The sequence below is a fragment of the Schistocerca serialis genome, chromosome 4, assembly GCF_023864345.2.
Source record: "Schistocerca serialis cubense isolate TAMUIC-IGC-003099 chromosome 4, iqSchSeri2.2, whole genome shotgun sequence".
NCBI classification, from domain to species: domain Eukaryota; kingdom Metazoa; phylum Arthropoda; class Insecta; order Orthoptera; family Acrididae; genus Schistocerca; species Schistocerca serialis.
In genome coordinates, this window is record NC_064641.1 from 50,222,051 (window position 1) to 50,236,283 (window position 14,233).

The 14,233-nt window shown below is 44.4% G+C and overlaps 1 protein-coding gene and 1 non-coding gene across 2 annotated transcripts in view; one reads left to right on the top strand and one right to left on the bottom strand.

Annotated features, from left to right (window-relative positions):
• LOC126474222 (dorsal-ventral patterning protein Sog) overlaps nt 1-14,233 on the top strand; it is a 511,624-nt gene that overhangs the window by 122,822 nt on the left and 374,569 nt on the right. The gene's annotated exons all lie outside the window — the stretch shown is intronic.
• On the bottom strand, nt 11,440-11,514 carry Trnal-caa (transfer RNA leucine (anticodon CAA)). Its single transcript has one exon. It is a non-coding gene; the product is annotated as a tRNA-Leu (tRNA).

Below are 14,233 nucleotides of genomic sequence, written 5' to 3' on the forward strand. Positions count from 1 at the left end.
ATTGTTTACTAACTGTGCATTATTGCCTCATTCTGCTCCATGTTACATTATTATCAGGAAAATTGGTCATTAAACGGATTGTTCCAATGTATGCTTACATTTAGGTTTTTTTGTTTTTTAATGTGTGAAGGGCTACGCTCAACTGAAGTCGATAAAACATAACATTCATCTAATTGTCGGTTATTATGCAGATTTCAGACGTACCTGATGAAAGATATAGCAATAATGGTATTGAAATAACAGGTCGGGGTCAGGGATTTTCCCTGCCTCGTGATGACTGGGTGTTGTGTGATGTCCTTAGGTTAGTTAGGTGGTTAAACTGTTAACATAAAAGTAGACGTTCCAATGAGTAGACTATGACAGTATTTTAAATGTTTAATACGCGAAATACCTTCCCATGGTTGGCTTGCAAGCTGTGGAAAGGGCACTAGAATGCGCCGGTATAGAGTATCCCAGCAAGTGGATAAGGCGACATCTGTGCGTAGAAACATGCACTACATGAACGCTGACGGCTGCGGCGTGCACGCTGAGACCCGGAAGTTGCACATGTGCAGGAGCACCGCACGCGTGCAGAATTTCTGGCCAGCCCTGATGTAGAGGTTGCTGGAAACAGATACATTCACGCATAAGCGAGGGACGAAGGGGGAAGTCGGTCTCGCTCGGTGACACGGTGACAGGAACATAACAGTAAGAAAATCATTTTTTAAGCACAATATAAAGTACCATGTTACGAGATTCCTAAAGGACGCTGTCTGGGATGTAAGAAAGGGCCACAAGGTCTTATTCTTTCCATGTAAAGTAAACAAAAAAACATTTATGAGAGACTTTCAGTGAGTGAGAGCTACCTGATATTTTTCCGTCAACAGCGCTGTCTAAACTGAAAGTCATGTTAAGGGCCAATACTGCAACTACTCTTAGTATCAACGGGGAAAGGGATCTCATCTCCTGTGTTGTACCCTAACACTTTCCCACTAAAACTGTTCACATTTATGGCCTGAAAATTTTCTTTTCACGAAGGTAAGGATAATCTTTGCTATCGTACTTGAACTTTCGTCAGGTAAGCATCTCCATGCCCCATGCCCCATTTTATAGCATACATATCCATTTATCTTGACGCTTAGGCAGTTCTGAACGACACAGACACTACAGAAGGTGTCACAGGTACACACCCAGATATTTTTACATGTGCTGCCTTAATATGTACACAGCTCAGTGCGTTGGTTGTTTTTTCTCTACGGCGAACAGTCTTCCCACAAACACATCACATAATTTAGTACGTAATGTTTTCTGCGTGGTTGTAACTACACCACTAAGTCGACTGCCACTATCAGTACAGGCTAACCTTTCTGCGTCTGCTTGTCTACCTTCAACATATGACATGCTACCTAGGGGAAAATACGCGTTAATGGCTTGCTCTTGCCTAGAGTTGCGCTCTGCCAAAACTATGGTTTGGTAGTTTTGGTACACTACATAAACGGTGTAGTAAGTTATAGGATTACTGGTGATATCGGCAGCATTGGTAAGGAAAGGAATAAAAATAAACACGTAAGAGATAAACTGGGAGCTGACGATTTTTCTTTGTATTTTTGTTTGTTTTGCACGTAGTTAGAACTGCACATCATTCAGCGTTAGGCCACTTAGTATTTTATATCATTACAAAATTTAAATTGCATTTTATAAGTAATTGATCACTTATCTCTGTTCTTTTATGTAACCAAAGCAGCTACTTTGGATCCAAATGCTGTTTACGTGGACAAACGTAAAAAAAATATTTATGTATAATTATTGTTGTTATTTAGTACTCAATAGAATGTTATTCATCATGATGAAAGGCAAGAGGTTTCTGCTATTATTGACAATCCGACAGTTGTTTATGAATAACAAAAAATGGTTCAAATGGCTCTGAGCACTATAAGACTTAAGATCTGAGGTCATCAGTCCCCTAGAACTTAGGACTACTTAAACCAGCTAACCTAAGGACATCACACACATCCATGCCCGAGGCAGGATTCGAACCTGCGACTGTAGCGGTCGTGCGGTTTCACGCTGTATCGCCTAGAACCGCTCGCCCCCCCCCCTCCCCCCCCCCCCTCCCCCCCCTCCCCCCCCCCCCGGGCGGCTGTATTTTTGAAATGGTAAATTTGTATTGTTGTCTTTATTTTTAGTACATCATTTTTCTATTTCACGTCACAAATCAACAATCTTCGAATGGAACGTGAATTAAACATTGACACGATCAATTTTGCTATAAATTCCTATGTAGAACAAAAATTTTCTGTAGGTGACATGGTCCTTTATATACCTTCACTCAGTTTCTAGATGGTTTACTGCTACTGGTTCTTAAGGGAATTTGTAAGACACTGATTGCATACATACAGAAAGCAATCGTTATGAGGTAGCACCTGGCAGGTATGCAACACACGTAATGTACAGGTAGCACAGGTACGACCATAATTGACCAAAGTTACTAGGAACACTGCCATAGTGTATGCATACTTATGGTAGTGTGCGGTAGTCTACAGTAGTTTTAAAACTCTGCTCTTTCCACATCTACCTGGAGGTACTAACCAATGGCTCTGAGCACTATGGGACTTAACGTCTGAGGTCATCAGTCCCCTAGAACTTAGAACGACTTAAACCTAACTAGCCTAAGGACATCACACACATCCATGCCCGGGGCAGGATTCGAACCTGCGACCGTAGCGGTAGCGCGGTCCAGACTGTAGTGCCTAGAACTGCTCGGCCACCTCGGCCGGCTGGAAGTACTAACCAACATAAAAGCATACTATTCCTAATAACTATAATTATTAGTCTGCAAATGAAGTAAATGCTGATGTCATGTTGTTCAGTGCTGTGTTCAAAAAAATATCTGTATTCACATCTGCTATACCCTCTGTATCTCACATACACATACCGTTTAGAAGTAATCGTACTCCACTAGTTAATCATTTCAAGTCTTTACTTAGCCAATGAAGTATGGAAATATAAAAATTGGAAATTCGAAAACGAGAATGGTAATTTATTGATTTTTCTATCTTATTACAATTACCTGATAGTTAATTTCAATCTTTCTTTTGTTTGCAGGTGCGTATCGACCACTGGATTTAGCGTAATAGACTGCGTGCGGTGCTAGAGCGGCGCAGAATTGGAGCTGTGCTATTGTTTCCTACCATACTAGAGTAAGTAACATTTCATTATAATTATTGAGCTTATCCGATCCATATTCGACTCAACAAATGATATCACGAAGGAATAGTTGAAGGAGGCAGAGAGATGCAAAGAGAAGTCCACACAGCTGTCTCGTTGTTAGACGTGAGTGTCTACAATCTGTTTTTACTTCAGAGAGGGCGTACTGAGGTCCCATCCGTACCTGACGCAAGTTTTTCATTCCTAGCAATGGAATGTTGTCAGTACGCGTGAGGCGCAGTAATACGAAAGCTGGTGTTTCCTATCGCGGCTTCCCCTGCAAACAACGACTTTGTTACTTAGAAGCGAATGTTTCACCTCTGTCAGTGGGGGACTGGAGATGTGTTCTTAACGCACAGCGCACTGAAGTACCGCAACAGCGGCGGAGTGGATTACGCCGCTGGCGAGAGCTTCTTTACAGACCGTTACTGAGCCTAGAGTCGGCAAGCACCTCGCAAGCAGGTAATAACCTGCTGTTGATGTACGCCCCGGGAATCAAACAGCCATTCTTTGACAGTAATTTGATGAAGAGCCTTCTGTACGCGGTTAGCAAGGACACGCAGTGAAATATATGCGAGGTGGTCAGTGCATAAATTAGACACACTTGCGTATGGTTATGCCATGTGAAAGACGCCAAGGTAGCTGACTGGTGTACACACACACACACACACACACACACACACACACACACACACACACACACACACAGACACACACAAACGTGTGACATTTCGCAGCAAATGCACTATGCCGAAAAGCATGAAACTGGCCAGTCGCGCGAGTAAAAAAAAAAAAGAGCAACCAAGCCTTGATTGCATGAGTGATCGATTCAAATTGTAACCTCAAACTTCTTTCGTTTCTTATTGTTGATGTGCAGTGTCTGCCGTTACGTATAACTTGATCTCTAAACACAATATTACATTCCGATCCCCCGCAAATTACGCCCCGAATCCATAACGTGAATTTCGTTCAGCTGGCCAGTGTGGCCGAGCGGTTCTAGGCGCTACAGTCTGGAACCGCGCGACCGCTACGGTCGCTGGTTCGAATCCTGCCTCGGGCATGGATGTGTGTGATGTCCTTAGGTTAGTTAGGTTTAAGTAGTTCTACGTTCTAGGGGACTGATGACCATAGAAGTTAAGTCCCATAGTGCTCAGAGCCATTTTGAACCAATTTCGTTCATAACAAAGACGAATTTGAGTACCGGTAGCTGAAATTTATTCCAGCTGTTTGGTCCCTGAGTCCACTTCTGCTAAATTTGCTGCGTTCCACATATCAAGTAATAAGTCGATACATTTTGTAACGTCCCCTTAGAAAAATTATGAATGACTGTGCTAGTAAACTTCTACGTTATTTGATACAAAAACAGCTGAGTTATACTGAACGTACTCTCTTTACTTATTTTTATCATCACTGAACTGACACACAATATATTTAGCGCAACGCAATCTGACTTTCAATAATCCTACCGAAGAATGGCCCTGACTAACAATAACCTATACCTTTCATGAATCACTTACCGCACAAAAAAAATCTTCGTTACTCGAACTACTGCAATACAACGAGCGCCAATACTGCCAGCTAAATAAAAGATTCTAACTACTGAAGGCACTAACTACTGATAGGCATAGTTAGCAAATGAAAGATTTGGATATAGAACAATGTACACTCCTGGAAATTGAAATAAGAACACCGTGAATTCATTGTCCCAGGAAGGGGAAACTTTATTGACACATTCCTGGGGTCCGATACATCACATGATCACACTGACAGAACCACAGGCACATAGACACAGGCAACAGAGCATGCACAATGTCGGCACTAGTACAGTGTATATCCACCTTTCGCAGCAATGCAGGCTGCTATTCTCCCATGGAGACGATCGTAGAGATGCTGGATGTAGTCCTGTGGAACGGCTTGCCATGCCATTTCCACCTGGCGCCTCAGTTGGACCAGCGTTCGTGCTGGACGTGCAGACCGCGTGAGACGACGCTTCATCCAGTCCCAAACATGCTCAATGGGGGACAGATCCGGAGATCTTGCTGGCCCGGGTAGTTGACTTACACCTTCTAGAGCACGTTGGGTGGCACGGGATACATGAGGACGTGCATTGTCCTGTTGGAACAGCAAGTTCCCTTGCCGGTCTAGGAATGGTAGAACGATAGGTTCGATGACGGTTTGGATGTACCGTGCACTATTCAGTGTCCCCTCGACGACCACCAGTGGTGTACGGCCAGTGTAGGAGATCGCTCCCCACACCATGATGCCGGGTGTTGGCCCTGTGTGCCTCGGTCGTATGCAGTCCTGATTGTGGCGCTCACCTGCACGGCGCCAAACACGCATACGACCATCATTGGCACCAAGGCAGAAGCGACTCTCATCGCTGAAGACGACACGTCTCCATTCGTCCCTCCATTCACGCCTGTCGCGACACCACTGGAGGCGGGCTGCACGATGTTGGGGCGTGAGCGGAAGACGGCCTAACGGTGTGCGGGACCGTAGCCCAGCTTCATGGAGACGGTTGCGAATGGTCCTCACCGATACCCCAGGAGCAACAGTGTCCCTAATTTGCTGGGAAGTGGCGGTGCGGTCCCCTACGGCACTGCATAGGATCCTACGGTCTTGGCGTGCATCCGTGCGTCGCTGCGGTCCGGTCCCAGGTCGACGGGCACGTGCACCTTCCGCCGACCACTGGCGACAACATCGATGTACTGTGGAGACCTCACGCCCCACGTGTTGAGCAATTCGGCGGTACGTCCACCCGGCCTCCCACATGCACACTATACGCCCTCGCTCAAAGTCCGTCAACTGCACATACGGTTCACGTCCACGCTGTCGCGGCATGCTACCAGTGTTAAAGACTGCGATGGAGCTCCGTATGCCACGGCAAACTGTCTGACACTGACGGCGGCGGTGCACAAATGCTGCGCAGCTAGCGCCATTCGACGGCCAACACCGCGGTTCCTGGTGTGTCCGCTGTGCCGTGCGAGTGATCATTGCTTGTACAGCCCTCTCGCAGTGTCCGGAGCAAGTATGGTGGGTCTGACACACCGGTGTCAATGTGTTCTTTTTTCCATTTCCAGGAGTGTATTTACCTTAATAGCTTTCAAAAGTCATTATATATATATAATTCTGTGACGTCCAACTAAACAAATTTCCTTCTTCTGACGGACACACGTCCAGATCGTCCGCTCTAAACTCTGGCATCTCTCTCCCAACATCCACCACTGCTGCCGGCTCACCTCCAACTGCACAACGCTACGCGCTGTTCACATCCAGCTGCCCAACACTACACAAGCGAATATTCCAACAATGAGTCCAACCAGTCACAGACTGCACTCAGCACAGTCAGTGATTTTCATACAACGCGCTGCGTGGTGTTGCCAACATAGAAACCTAAAAAGTCTACTTACAATTTTTTCGAATTACGTGCTTTAAAAATAAACACAGTCAACACAGTCCACGATTCACAACAACAACAACCGTCGATCAAATTTCTTGCACTGTTTGCTAACTTGATTTTGGCTTCACAAAAAAGAAAAAATAACGTACTGGAGATCTTAACTACCTGCATCAACATCCTGTGTGGTCTCTTAAAATTCTGTATCAAAGCATGCCTCTCCCCACCGTTTCAAGTTATGTGAGGTCACAAAAAGAAGTGTAAATATGAACGTCATATTAGTGAAGCAGTCTAAATTATTACTTCCGCGTTTCGTTCTTCCACCTTCACAATTAGCAAAATAAAATAAACGCTTTTATAAGGAATTCAAAACTACTACGGAATTATGTGTAAAATGGCTCTCTCAGAGGAATTGTTGTGCTGATTCCAAAACTTCTCTTAGGTTTTGTGAGTCTTGTATTTCCGATGTGTTCAGAATTTAATATAACGATTCAAGTTTTATTAATGTTAATTCACCCTGATGATTCTGGTATCTGTAAAACAACTTTTTTTCTCTAGCATGATTTAGATGAACTTACCGTGGAGAACATTGTTTGATTGTAATTACTATTAAAAACAGTCTTGATCACGATTTATTTTACAAGGTGACCGGTTTCAACCACTACTGTGGTCATCTTCAGACCTACAAGATGTATACAAAGCACTTATTAGAGGGCTACATGCATTAATGAAAATACATAGAGTTATACGGCTATAAAGCTATGAAACGTTGAATTACCATTGAGTAGGAACCCCTTTCTGTTGGAGAATCACAACTGGAGAAACCACTGCACGTCTTACTTTATATAATGGAGGCTCCACCCACTTCTGACTGCATGATGTCATTATTAACCAATGAGTTATAAATCGAATTACAATTTAAAATTTCTTAGTTAAAAGAACATTGTCAAGAATTAGAAATAAATATACACTAAACTTAGCTTACTAAACAGCTATTGTCGCTTAAAAAGCGTTAAAAATATTTAAATATGTGGAAAAATGAACTTCGGTTTGGCAGTACATGGGTTGCCCTCTCGTGGCCTGTCAGTGAACCATTTGGAACCACTGGTTGCTATGGTGAAGTTAGACGCCGTTGCAAAGATGAAGAAGCAAGCTTTTTCCACTGAAGTTGTTGTAGAGTCGATAGTTGAACTAGTTGTTTGATTGAATCTGAATTCCGTAGCGTATCCCTTGGTCAATACACGATACGGTTTTGGAGTTAGCCATAAGAGTGGAACCCTCATGAAACCTAGTGACCTATTATGATCTGTAGTTGTTACAGGCACTCAGTCCGTGGTAGCAAAATATGAGGTAATGAATTTAAGTGGTTTCGATAGTGGAACTAAGAATTTCTTACCGGTGTCTAAAAAGTTAATTTCAGACATCATTCTTAGGAATCAGCAAACCATCAGCACTGTTGTTCTCTTTTTAAAAACATGTCCTACCACAAAAGGTAGAAGGTACATGTCAGTTTAGGTTAGAGCCAGACCGTCAGTTGTAAGATATCACCATCGACTTTGACTGTGATTCAATAATCGAATACTTAAACTATATCTCAGGTATAAAAAACTCCACATCTCTCTCTCTCTCTCTCTCTCTCTCTCACACACACACACACACACACACACACACACACACACACACACACACACACGAAACATTCACATTCTTTTCATCCTCGTTATAGACGATGTATGTAGGTTGGAACTATGATGTGACCTGCAGTGGATATCACTTATGAGTACACGCCAACTTTCCGCGCAGCTCTTGGACGGTCAGCAGTACCTGGTGTGTTCAGCAGGATGAACCTGAGCACCACCGACAAAATTTAAATTGTGAGTGCTTTTGTGCAATCAACCCGTGGTCTCCGGTGGCTCGTTACAGAGTAATTATATAGTTATGATTAATTCGTTTTCTTACCCCAATAACGATTCTCGTCAAAAATTGTCATTTTGATTCAGTTCGTGAACATAATATAGTTTTCATTGGAATTTCGGGCATCCAAAAGATAAACGAACCTCAAATTACTTTGGAGAGATGATAATATCAAGTATATGTGCCGTCAGTGTCAACAGAACACGGATAATAATCAATAGATGATTATTCAAATTATCTACACGTTCCCATGTGAATGTAAAAAATTTTATATCGAGGTTAGGTGCTATATAATTATACGTATGAAACCAGAAACTCAAAATGGTTTTTTGTGCCTTGCTCACCAGTGTTCAGCGTGCGAACTGTTAATCACACGGCACATGCATTCGCCCTAGTGTCAGCATCGACATCATTCACAGCTGCCCTAATATCCCCCGTAAGTGAACGATGTTGTGGGGAAACGGACGAGTGAAAACAGTGTCTTTGATGTAAACCCACAGGTAAAAGTCAACGGTGTCAGGTCCCGAAAACGTGGGAGAGCGCCAACTGATTCACAATGATCCATCACCTTAGCTGTTCAGTATCCAAGAAATCGCGAAAATCTATGCGGAAATGCAGTAGAACACCATCCTATTGACAAATGAAATTATTTCTGTCCTCTTGCAGTTGCGGCGTAAACTACGCAAAATATCTTCTCCACTGGTCTGGCAACCACGTTGCTGGAGGTGACTGAAACAAAACTAATTTCTTGAGTTGCTGTTTCGATACGTACAATCATATAATACCTTACCTCGACACTAACCTTTTTTACAATCACTTGAAAGTGTGTGGATCATTTTGAGTAACCCTGTATTTCCAGCAGCGATCTAAGCTGTAAGTGTACCACGAAGCTCGGTTTCGTAGTTTCATCGTATATAGTCCCATCACATGCTGACGTCACGAAAGTACCAAGACTTAAAAATGAAATACCCACAGAAACATAAGAATCGTGACTGAAACTCTTTCAAGGAAACGTCGCATATTAAATGGGATACACATGGATATAGATACACAGATGTGTAGACAGTGTGTACGAATCACAAAAATCTATCAAATGAAATATGTTGTCTTACTGAAAGGGAGGCTACAAGGGCTCACGAAGTTCACATATACCAATATAGTGATTCCAACAATAATTAACAGATGTTGAGAGCACGATTGGTTAAAACGGATAGCATAGTTGATTTGCAATACAACAGTACTCTGATATGTGATTCTGAGCCGCGCGGGATTAGCCGAGCGGTCTGAGGCGCTGCAGTCGTGGACTGTACGGCTGGTCCCGGCGGAGGTTCGAGTCCTCCCTCGGGTGTGTGTGTGTGTGTGTGTGTGTGTGTGTGTGTGTGAGACGAATAACAACTCAGGATTATTTTAAACAACAGAATTGTTTCCACTAGCACGGTACCTTTACCTGCTGGTAAATGTTCGTCAGTTTCATTGTACAATAAGTTACGTGTTATTACGTAACCAGCAAGTAAATACAACTGCCGAATTGGAACTGGAAGCTCGGCGTTGTCCTTGATGGGTTGACAATTGCGAGTCGAGCTTTCCCCGTGAAAGGAAAGGGGCCGCGTCGATTCCAGGATGGACGAACAATTGCAACCCGTCTACATCTGTAAGTAGCTAATTTGAGTACAGGTGTCTATAGAGTGTAGACGTGTGGTGCGAAGTGGCGGGCGAACCCCTTCCAGGGGTCAGTGAACGCCAGCCCGGGTGACCCCTGTCACTCCTCGCGCAGTGGATGCGACAGCCCGCCAGCCGTGGGTAACGCCTGCCCTTCCGCAAGCTGGCGTCTGCCGCGATGCCATCTCGCGCGAGGCCGCAGGTATGCGTGACGTCACGCGACAAGGCCGCCCCGACTACGTCAGGGGGCTCGGCTCGGCTGCGGCCGCGCGACTCACCTCACCTCCGCTCCGCCAAATAGCCAGTGGCAGGCGGCGCTCGTTACTGCTTCAGCAGAAGGGAGTTTCCCAGCTGTGAATTTGGGTCGACAGTCACAACTCATCATTTCTGGAACAAGCCTGCTCACTCGCTTCGATGGTGTTTTATAGGCTACGGAAACAGGTTTTTTCCATCCTGCAGGTAACTGACACCTGCCTCTCGCGGCAGCCGTAGGATTGGTTGCTGATTGTCTGGCACTCGTGACGTCATGAGGAAGGCAGAGAGCCTTTAACAAAGACGCTTGGCGACTTGGCCTATAAAGAGCTCTATTGACGTTTAAACCATTGTCTTAGATGCCTGCCAAACGACAGCCACGGTCATCACGACATATACGGAAAAACAGAAAAAAATTGATCAGTTGCAAATGGAACTGGCGCACTGAAGGTTCCGTACAACCTTAACTACGAACACAGGCACCTCATCCATTCCAGGAATCGAGGATCTCGACCATTTTTGTCTGTCATTGACAGTGATACTGGCAAGATATCGGTCCCAGGGAGTAAAAGATTTTCGAGAATGTTTCAATTTCAGTAACATAAATACGGCAGTAGGTACTGGGAGATGAAGAAGCTTGCACAGGATAGAATAGCATGGAGAGGTGCATCAAACCAGTCTCAGGACTAAAGACCACAACAACAACAACAAATGCGACATAAAGTGACGCAGGAGGCAGGCTACCAGTATTGTAGTAATCAGTAGTTCTCCAGACTGGCTGACTGGTCCGCAATGGCAGAAGTAAAAAATCAGGCAAAAGATGATTTTGTTACTCATATGACACGTTTCGGAATTTACCCATCATCAGATATCCAGGAGCGATTACTCCACACAGATATGGCATTTCAAGTTGTATGTGAAACGCCATATCTATGTGCAGTAATCGCCCCTGGATATCTGATGATGGACAAATAACGAAACGCGTCATTTGAGCAATAAAGTCATTGAAACTGCCTGGCAGATTAAAACTATGTGCCGGACCGAGACTCGAACTCGGGACCTTTGCCTTTTGCGGGCAAGTGCTCTACCGACTGAGCTACCCAGGCACGACTCACGCCCCGTCCTCATAGCTTTAATTCCGCCGGTAGCTCGTCTCCTACCTTCCACACTTCACAGAAGCTCTCCTGCGAGTGATTAACAGGTCTGGTGGTTCCCTTGTCAGACTTACATGTAAATAACATACTTGTATTATATGGATTTTTTGTATTATATTAATAATAAAGTCTCAGAATCCATTGCAAACGCGAAGATGAAAGGAGTATTTGCATATAGCATATGCGAACCTACTTCCATCAATTCGATAACTTCATGCCTCTGTTCATTGAGCTACACCGAACTGTTGCAAATTCAGACCTTGCCTTTTATCTTACGATGCGCTGAAGGGTTTTATCGCCGATATGTCACTGAGTGACATTTAATTATAACAAATCACACCAGGAGTGACGTGTTTGTGATAAATATTCAACACGCCATAGCCTCGAAACTGCATAACACGCAACTTGTTATAAGAACACAATGGAATACTACGAAATCCAGTATGGCATCCGATTGCTATCGAGTTTCGTGGTAGCACTGAGTTCCATTGCTGCGTCACGAACATTAGGCAGCCAGCAAACTCAATTCCTTTGCATCCTGGAGAGGCACAGTAATTCTCCTACATGGGTAAAGGAGTAGCCTCCAGGTCGAGTGATTCCCGCCGTGACGTTCGGTACTTTCCAACGTTACAGAGAAACCACTAACAGTCGTGCCAGGAGGTAGCAGCTCACAGTAGTGGTGTAAGCAGAATCAATGGCCTCTGAGAATGCCTACATTCTGTTGCTGATTCTGATTCACTGAGGTGCTCGCGAAATCGAAGAGTCTGACGGCTACCCTCTTGGCCGGAGTTAGCGTTTTAACGTGGTTGTAGTTTTGGAACTCAGGAGTTAGTCATCCTTCGTGATCGACTAAGTTACGTTTCCGTTACGGAAGCCCACAAATCATTCTAAAGTCCGTTCCTGCGTGGGTATCGAGTTCTGTTCAGATACTTTCCTGTTTGTCTCTGCTTGTCATGTGGAATAGTGAGCGTAGATCCGTTCTGTCAAACGAGGACTCACGGCAGAAGGTGCAGCCATCAGCTGGCTGGTAATGTTCTACATCTACACCCATACTCCGCAAGCCACCTGACGGGGTGTGGCGGAGGGGACCTTGTGAGTACCTCTACCGGTTCTCCCTTCTATTCCAGTCTCGCATTGTTCGTGGAAAGAAAGATTGTCGGTATGCCTCTGTGTGGGCTCTAATCTCTCTGATTTTATCCTAATGGTCTCCTCGCAAGATATACGTAGGAGGGAGCAATATACTGCTTGACTCCTCGGTGAAGGTATGTTCTCAAAACTTCAACAAAAGCCCGTACCGAGCTACTGAGCGTCTCTCTTGCAGAGTCTTCCACTATTATCTCTGTAACGCTTTCGCGATTACTAAATGATCATGTAACGAAGCGCGCTGCTCTCCGTTGGATCTTCTCTATCTTTTCTATCAACGCTATCTGGTACGGATCCCACACCGGTGAGCAGTATTCAAGCAGTGGGTGAACAAGTGTGCTGTAACCTACTTGTTTTGTTTTCGGATTGCATTTCCTTAGGATTCTTCCAATAAATCTCAGTCTGGCATCTCCTTTACCGACGATTAATTTTATATGGTCATTCCATTTTAAATCACTCCTAATGCGTACTCCCACATAATTTATGGAATTAACTGCTTGCCGGCCCGGGTGGCCGAGCAGTTCTAGACGCTACAGTCTGGAACCACGCGACCGCTACGGTCGCAGGTTCGAATCCTGCCTCGGGCATGGATGTGTGTGATGTCCTTAGGTTAGTTAGGTTCAAGTAGTTCTAAGTTCTAAGGGACTGATGACCTAAGATGTTAAGTCCCATAGTGCTCAGAGTCATTTGAACCATTTGAATTAACTGCTTCCAGTTGCTGACCTGCTATATTGTAGCTAAATGATAAAGGATCTTTCTTTCTATGTATTCGTAGCACATTACACTTGTCTACATTAAGATTAAATTGCCATTCCCTGCACCATGCGTCAATTCGTTGCAGATCCTCCTGCATTTCAGTACAATTTTCCATTGTTACAACCTCTCGATATACTACAGCGTCATCCGCAAAAAGCCTCAGTGAACTTCCGATGTCATCCACAAGGTCATTTAAGTATATTGTGAATAGTCCTACGACACTCCCCTGCGGCACACCTGAAATCACTCTTACTTCGGAAGACTTCTCTCCATTGAGAATGACATGCTGCGTTCTGTTATCTAGGAACTCTTCAATCCAGACACACAACTGGTGTGATAGTCCATATGCTCTTACTCTGTTCAATAAACGACTGTAGGGGAACTCTATCGAAAGCCTTGCGGAAGTCAAGAAACACAGCATCTACCTGGGAATCCGTGTCTGTGGCCCTCTGAGTCTCGTGGACGAATAGCACGAGCTGGGTTTCACACGATCGTCATTTTTGAAACCCATGCTGATTCCTACAGAGTAGATTTCTAGTCTCCTGAAAAGTCATTATACTCGAACATAATACGTGTTACAAAGTTCTACAACTGATCGACGTTAGAGATTTAGGTCTATATTTCTGTACATCTGTTCGACGTCCCTTCTTGAAAACGGGGATGACCTGTGCCCTTTTCCAATCTTTTGGAACGCTACGCTCTTCTAGAGACCTACGGTACAGCGCTGCAAGAATTGGTTGTTGCATAGAAGTGACGGACGTTGCTAACGTTA